We start from the raw sequence: 7,973 nt of genomic DNA, 5'->3' as shown, positions 1-7,973 counted from the left end.
ACACAGTCCGAGTTCCCAGTCCCAGAATCAGAGGAACTGAGTGGCGCAGTCGCGAATAACCAACTTGAAATCGAGATGGGAATGAGGTCGCAGAGATACTCGATGGCTCAAGTGACTCAACCGGAGAATGCACGGTATTTCTATGATGGTTTAGAGGCGCAAGCAATTCCGAGGTTGGGAGTGCTTCTGGTCAAAGGCGGGACAGAAGGGAAAATTTGTTCCCGTTTATAATAACAACGATCTACAGTGCATCTTGCTGAGACAGCTGAGTGACACAACTGGAGCGTGGGCAGCTGGTTTGAAGTTTAATTTTGCTTCACTATCATCCAGTTCCCCGGAATGAATTGCTTTCACCATTTTCATTTCCAATTGTTTGATATCTCCTTGCAGTCTGTGGCTTTCTTCCTCATGGTTAATTGCATGACTAACTGTTGTATGATCTGCACACTGTTAAATCACGGCCACTACAAGTAAATAGGAATCATTGATCTGTATGAGAAAACAGTGGAACTCACTGCAGGTGTGCTGCGTAGGTTTGCATGCGACGTCAGAATTGTAGACCGTGAGAAAGATGATCTAAGTTTCAAAAGGATCTTAATCCAATGAGTCGTTGGATTGAAAAATGTAACATGGAGTTCAATCTGGATAAATGGAAGGTATTGCATTTTGGTACAACAAAAAGAGTATGGCTTTGCGTATGTTGTAGAACACGGAATCTCGGGATGCAGGTACATAATTCCTTGTCATTTGCATATCCTAAAGACAAGATGGTTCAAAGGCATTTAACAAACTTCCCTTCATTGCTCAGTCCTTTGTGTCTCGGAGTTGCGACGTTATGGTGAAGTTTTGCAGGACATTGATGAGGCCTCTTCTGGAATATTCTGTCCAGTTCTGGTCGCCCAGTTGTTGGAATGATATTATTCAGCTGGAGTACGTTCAGAAAAGGTATACACGCTTGTTGCCTGTGGAAGGTTTGAGTTCTAATGAAAGGCTGGATAGGCTGAGACTATTTTCAGATTCGAGATCGGGGTGCTGGAAAACCACATCAGGTAAGACAGAATCCGAGGAGCAGGAGAATCATTATTTTTCGCGCAAGTGTCGTTCATCAGGTTCTTCCCTGAAACGTCGATTCTCCTGCTCCTCAGATGCTGCCTGACCTGCTGTGCTTTCCCAGCACAACACTCTCGACTCTGGTCTCTCATCTGCAGTTCTCATTTTCTCTTAGTTGAGACTGTTTTCACTCGAGGTTAGGAGTTTGAGCAGCGACCTGACAGAAGTTATGAATTATTGAAAAGCAAGTTAGAGTTAACGATAGCAGCCTTTTCCCAGGAGGGGGTTTTCAAGACGAGAGGGCATATGGTTAAGATGAAAAGAGCGATTCTTTTTTTAAAAAGGCATATGAGGCTTTTTTTTAGGTGAGGTGTTTTACGTGTGCAATTAACTTGCTGATGAAGTGATGGATGAGGGTACGTTTGCAACATTTAATGGACAATTGATTCCAATCATGAATGGGAAAGTGGGATTTTTAAAATAAATGTATTCATGCATAGCACGTCAGTTATTTCCCAGAGGACATTTAAGAGTCAACCACGATATTATCCATCTGGAGTCTCATGTGGGACGGAGCAGATGACTATGACAGGTTGCTTCCAGAACTCGCATGAGTGAATCAGATGGGATTTTCTACACAACTGTTTCAGGTCATCACGAGACTCTTCAATTCCAGGTGTTAATTGAATTCAAACTCCACCATCTGTCATGCCAGGACCTGAACTCTTTGTCCCCAAAATATTACCTGGGTTTTTGGATTAACACCACAGTAATAAAACTACAAGGGCATTATAACCACTCAGCGGGTACAGCAGGAGGCAGATGGGACTAGATTAGTTTGGCAGTATGTTCAGCATGGATTGGTTAGACTGACGGGCCTGTTTTCATGCTGTATGACTCTATGATTGACGCTATGGAACAAATACCTGGTTGGGATTAACAGCAGCATTGACAGCATAATCGAACACCTGATGGGATATGTAATCCTGCTGGAGTCTCCGGAGGTTGTTTTGCTCAGTGATACCTTCCCACACACGGGACTGGTGAACGGTCTCTCCCCAGTGTTACTGATTAAATGAGTTTCCATTTCTGTGGTTAATTGAATCCCTTCCAGCAGTTCCCACATTGCCCTGCTTTCTCTGAGGCATCGGCCTCCTTTTTTTCTACACAGGGTGAACGATCCTTTCAAATTGTGTCCACACAGATACGAATCCTGTTGTCCATGTTGGGAATGTGTTTTCATTCTTTCTCATTTACCCACAGGGTGTGAGTATCACTGGTCAGGACAACATTTATTCTTTGCCCCTCGTTCGTTGCTGCCTGGCTGCACCCGGGTGCGATCCCAGCCTCGGGTGTCTGTCTGTGGGCAGACTGCACATTCTCTGTGTGTTTGCGTTTTTATTTCTCCCTCTGAACAAAGATGTGCCAGTTACAGGGATCAACAATGGGAAATGCAGACTTATGGGATAGGGAATACCGTGGGGTCTGGTGGGATGCGCTTCGGATGGACAGTGTGGACTGGAAGGGCCGATTAGACTGCTTCTCCACACGGTGGGGATTCTTGATTTAAGGGTCAGCTCTTGTTTTTTCTAGTCCTGGAGTCTCTCGTAGGCAGGACTGGGTGAAGATGGTAGAATCCTCTGCATAAGGGACATGAATGAATGGGATTGCAGGAAAATAAAGTCATGATCTCTGTTCTTGAGGTCGGGCTTACATTCCAGGTTTTATTCGTCGAACTTCAACATCACCCTTTCCGTGTTCCAATCGCCAAGGACGAATAGTATAAAATATCACCCCATCACCACCTTCTCCAGGTTGAAGTCTTGACTGTGTGGAAGAAACTGACACTGAGCTGATGCGAGCAAATGCAGCTACCACCGCCACTGTCGGAAACACAGATCCAAATAGCAAAATCATCTTTGAAACCAAACACTGCAAAGTTAAGTGCTCAACACGCTCCAGTTGTCCCACTCAGCTGTCTTAGCAAGATGTACTGTAGATCGCTATGAGAGTATAAACGGGGACAACCATTCCCTTGATACGGAGCACACTCAACTGAGGAATTTCTTGGGCCTCTATACCATCATAGAAGGACGCACGCTCACCTATTGCATCACTGGAGACAGAGAGTAACTCTGTGCACTCATTCTCATCCCCATGTCCGGATGGATCTGGGCGGCTGTGCCGATGTGAAGCTAAAATGGTATTGAAGCATACATTTCAACAATATCCTATACTGTCCCTCAAGACTTTGATGTTTTGTCGAAATCTATCAATCTCAGTTTTCAACATTTTCTTTCAAGGAATCTCCACAGACTCTGAGGGACATCGAACTGAAAGATTCAGCTCATTCTCAGTTCCCACATATCTGTCACTGTTCGCTGAGTATTGTACATTTTCTGTTCTTCCGAACATTTCCTCTGTTAGTATACTTATTGCTGCTTGCATGCATCCTGTTCTGTGGTTCCTGTGACCGTGGTTGTCGGTATTTTGCATTGTGACCACAGCAACCTTGATTTGAAACCAAATCACGGCACTAAGTGTTCTCTCCGTTGTCCTTTTTGTGGCACATGCTAAGAAATTAATTGTTTTACCTTCAAATTCGGCTCGCTCACATCTCTGCGTTTCATATATCAGGATTCAAACACACCCGTTGAAAGAGATTTATCTCCTTCCCACAATCATTAAACCTTCTTTCCGTCCCTCCCCCCATTTCTCTGAGGCAATGCACAACCTATCACTCTCTTTCACAATCATACTGTTCTGTCTGTGCTGCTGCTGCGGTTACTGTTGTTGAGTGAACGTGCCCCAATCCCAACATCGGGACCTTCAAACAATTCGATCCATTTGGATACCGCAGTTGTGAAATCAATCCCCATGTAGCAGCTGTTGCTGATTTAGGCCAGAGACAATTGGAGCGTCAGGCTCATGGAAAATACCCAGGGCAGTTTTGGTGAAAAGACATTTTATTGTTAAAGATCAGCTTTGTGGCTTTCTGCGTTGGTCTAGCGGTAATTTCATAGGATTGATAATCCAGAGACCGAGGTAATAGTCTGGGTACTCGGGCTTGAATCCCACCATGCCATGATCGTCAAATTTGGATTCAATAAATATCTGCAAGGAAGAATCTAAAGACTAACATATATCCATTGACAATTGTTGAAAAAAAAATCAGCTTCATTGATGTCATTTCGGGATGGAATTTGCTATCCTTACTTGGTCTGGGCTGCATGTGACTTCAGACTCATAGCAATATGGTTGAGTTTCAACTGCCTTCTGGGAAATTAGGAACTGGTAATACATTCTGCTTAGCCAGAATCGCCCTCATCCTAATCAAGAAATTTTAAAACAAATGCTCATTAGGCTCAAACAAGAGTGTTGTGTGCAGTTTTGCAAGTCACGTTATAGCAGGGATGTGATCACACTGAGAAAATTGCAGGAGATATTTACCGGGAGATTGATGGGCTGTGGAGTTTCAGTTAGGAAGAAAGACAGGACAAAGCGGAGTGTTTGTCGCAGTGTAAAGGAGATGTGGACAAGACATGATCGAGTTAGGGTATGGACAGGGTTGACTGAATGAGTTTCCTCTTGATGGAGGGATTGATAAGCAGGGGCCAGATATTTAAGGAGAAGGGCAGAATGGTTTGAGAAGATGTGCGGAAAGCCTATATCAGCCAGCGGGGGGTTGGAATTTGAAATCCGCTGTCTGCATTGTTCAGAGCGGCAGAAAGCCTTATAACCTGAACAAATATTCAGATGTGAACTTGTGATGCCAAAACACATTAGGCTGTTGGATAAGCATTGTGAAATTGGATTCAGTTCATTTGACAGTTGTTTTTGACAAATGTGGCCACAATTGGTTGAAGGGCCTCCTTTGATACTCTTGTCCTCGGTAGTAGAGTGGCTAGTGTCCCCGCCTGACACAGAGCTCAGTTCTCCACTGGGGACAGTGTAAATATTTTAAAATTGTCGCCCCGGTCCCAAGTGCGGGTATTGATACTTCTCCTTCCATTCTCGATGGGACATGTCACAGGAAGGACAGTGCTGCCTGAATCAAGGTGGGGAAGGACTGCAACTCTCAGGGAGGCAGAGTGTCAGTGTAAGTGCAAACACGTGACCTCTGCAAACTGCACCTTGTTACTGTGTTGGAATGAAAAGCATTTGACAGACTTGTTCCGGATTGAAGTGTTTATTGGAAGCAGGAAGGTGAGGAAGAAATTGTGTAAAAGCATTCAAATATGAATGCAGAAACATTTCCCGCACCACGAATCAGAACGTAAAGCAGAGTGGTGTTTCAATACATTGAATTTGGGTTCATTTGCTTTGATGAAGCTGAGTTACTAGGGTATAAAGCCATTAAAAATGATTCAGGTTTTGCTCACCATGATGGAACATTGGCTCAGTAATTCGCACAGCTGTTCGGTCTGAGGGTTATGTTGATTGGCCCAGTTAAATTGCCCTCTCGTGTCCAGGGAGTGAATTTAGTAAGTTTAATGAATTAGCCACGGGTAACGCAGGGACAAGGTCAGAAGTCACAGGACGCCAGGTTATAATCCAACAGGTTTATTTGACATCATGAGGGGGAGGGTTTCCCCATGTTAGGTTTGGGTGAGATGCTCTTCAGAGAGTCGACATCGGCTCGATTGACTGAAATGCTCTTTCTGCCCTGGTGGATTCTGTGATTCGATCAGAATTGATAATGACGGTGTTTACTGGGGTGTAAAGCCATTAGAGACGACGCTGACGGGGTTTACTGAGGATGAGATATTATTTGCTTGTTATCTTCGAAACTTTAGAACAGTTATCCCTGAACCAAGAAAGACTTAACTGGGATTTTTCATGTTATGAAATGTTTGGACAGAGTAAATAGGTGGAAAATTCTCTCTTTTAATTAAGTAAACATCTAGACGTCAGGCATTCAAAACGTTTGATAAAACCTTTGAACAACTTAGAAGTGAATCGCTGTCACTCCGAGAATCTGTTTTACAAAATATTTGGAAGGCACATTTGGTGGCATACAAGGAATAAATTTCTCAAGGAGAGAGAGAGACAGCGTGTGGCTAGGTAAAGGTGTAGGGCTGGGGTGTAGTCGGTCGGATATTGCGGGGAAACAATGTCTAAGTTGGTTGACTTTAAATGTAAAGAAATTTCGTGAACGTGTGCAGATGAATATGATTCGATTCCAAAAACTCTGGATTTTGAAAGATTTGGCATAATAATGTACCTGAAGCATTGTAAATGGAACAGTGTGGATTTTTCTTATTGTGAAAGGATGATATTACATAATGAATAGGAAGTGACCAGTTGCTTGGAGAGCGACTTCCTGCTTTAATCACACACGTTAAAGATGTGGGGACAAGCACCATGATGTTTGGTCCATTTAATATTCAGTGAAATCTGCCAATGCAACGAGCAACAAGACTGTTGGGTTTTCCTTTGCACTTTAACCGTCTATTTTTCTAAGCAATATTCACCTTTATTTCAGCTTAAGTCGGAGTAAATTTGAATAGAACATCAATCGTTCCAATGAGATAAATCTAATTCACTTCTGATTATTACAATGAACATTGTGAGGTTGCAGCGAAATGAATATGAAATGAACAAACAGCGTTTCTTGCGATTTAATCCAATTCACGTTCAGCCATATGAGAAAGGCCATTGAGCCACAACATCGTCTTTATTGCCCCCTCCATGGCTGCTTCTTCACGTGAGAGAGAAAGTGACTGAAGAAATTATGAGTCAAATGTAGGTGTGAATATGACGGAAAATTCTTGTTCTATATTTCATTCTGACTCAGAATGTACCAATGACAGCTATTCATTCTGACGAGCATGGTTATTTATTGGAATTTGCTGTCATTATAATTCCAGTGAAAGCGGAAACACAATGGTGTGGATTCGATTCCGCTCTGGAAATTTCTCATCCATGACTTTCACCGCATGGAACCGTGATGAGGTCACATATCATCCATCTACAAAATGTGCAGAGGAGACCGACAGATTATGGTGGTGGGTTATTATACCGATGTGCTCCACATTCACGGGTTCGAGTCACACTCTGGTTGGTAACTTCACAAACCGCTACTGCAGTTTTTCTTTGCACCTCACACCTCTGGTGCACTGGATCGAGAGTATTTTTCTTGTCCTTCACTGCACGGGAGATTCACGAATAATCAACACGACACTAAAGTCGAAATGAAGATCGAGAGCAGTCATTCTATTCAATTGTAGATTAAATTGGTGTAATGAGAAGGAACGCATTTTTCTTCCGCGCCACACCCCACCTCCACCCACACATTTCATTTTGTCCTTCTATGATTTTACATCAAAAAAGAGAAACAAATAACAACAGATTGGGAGCACAAGTTTATCCAGTGGGGTTGCAAATGAGTATTTTAACCTAGCACTTCACACAATGATCTGATCAGTATTTCAAACAGTCACTTGTAATTGGAACCGCAAAAAAACTTCTCCAATGAAACGAACCTTTCATTCTTTTACAAATGCCTGCTGTGTGTGAATAATACAACGATCCATCATCCAGTGTGATTACTGACTTGCCAACTGTATAAGGTCTACCAACGTTCTTCAGCAATCATAGCTTCTGTACACGCTTTGGCCAATGTCATTTGTTGCCTACAGGTCAGAGCACATTTCTTCTTCCTGCATTTACGAGCCTTGTTCCTGATCTGTCTGAACTGTTTAATAAAACTTTTTCTATCACTAAATCCCATCCCCTCACAATGCTGAACTTATGAACAAAATAAGGCGTTCGACCAAACATGGAAGTCTGCCATTCAGCCCATGGAGTCTGCCCCATCATTCAACGAACTCATGGTTGATCTGATCATCTTCAACTCCTTTCTGCTCACTTACCTCGACAAAGTTTCATCATCTTTCTGATTAACAATCTGGAACAGTTTG

Source organism: Chiloscyllium punctatum, unplaced genomic scaffold (assembly GCF_047496795.1).
Source record: "Chiloscyllium punctatum isolate Juve2018m unplaced genomic scaffold, sChiPun1.3 scaffold_117, whole genome shotgun sequence".
Classification (NCBI taxonomy): domain Eukaryota; kingdom Metazoa; phylum Chordata; class Chondrichthyes; order Orectolobiformes; family Hemiscylliidae; genus Chiloscyllium; species Chiloscyllium punctatum.
The sequence above is the reverse complement of the archived record's forward strand: the minus strand, read 5'-3'. Positions refer to the sequence as shown.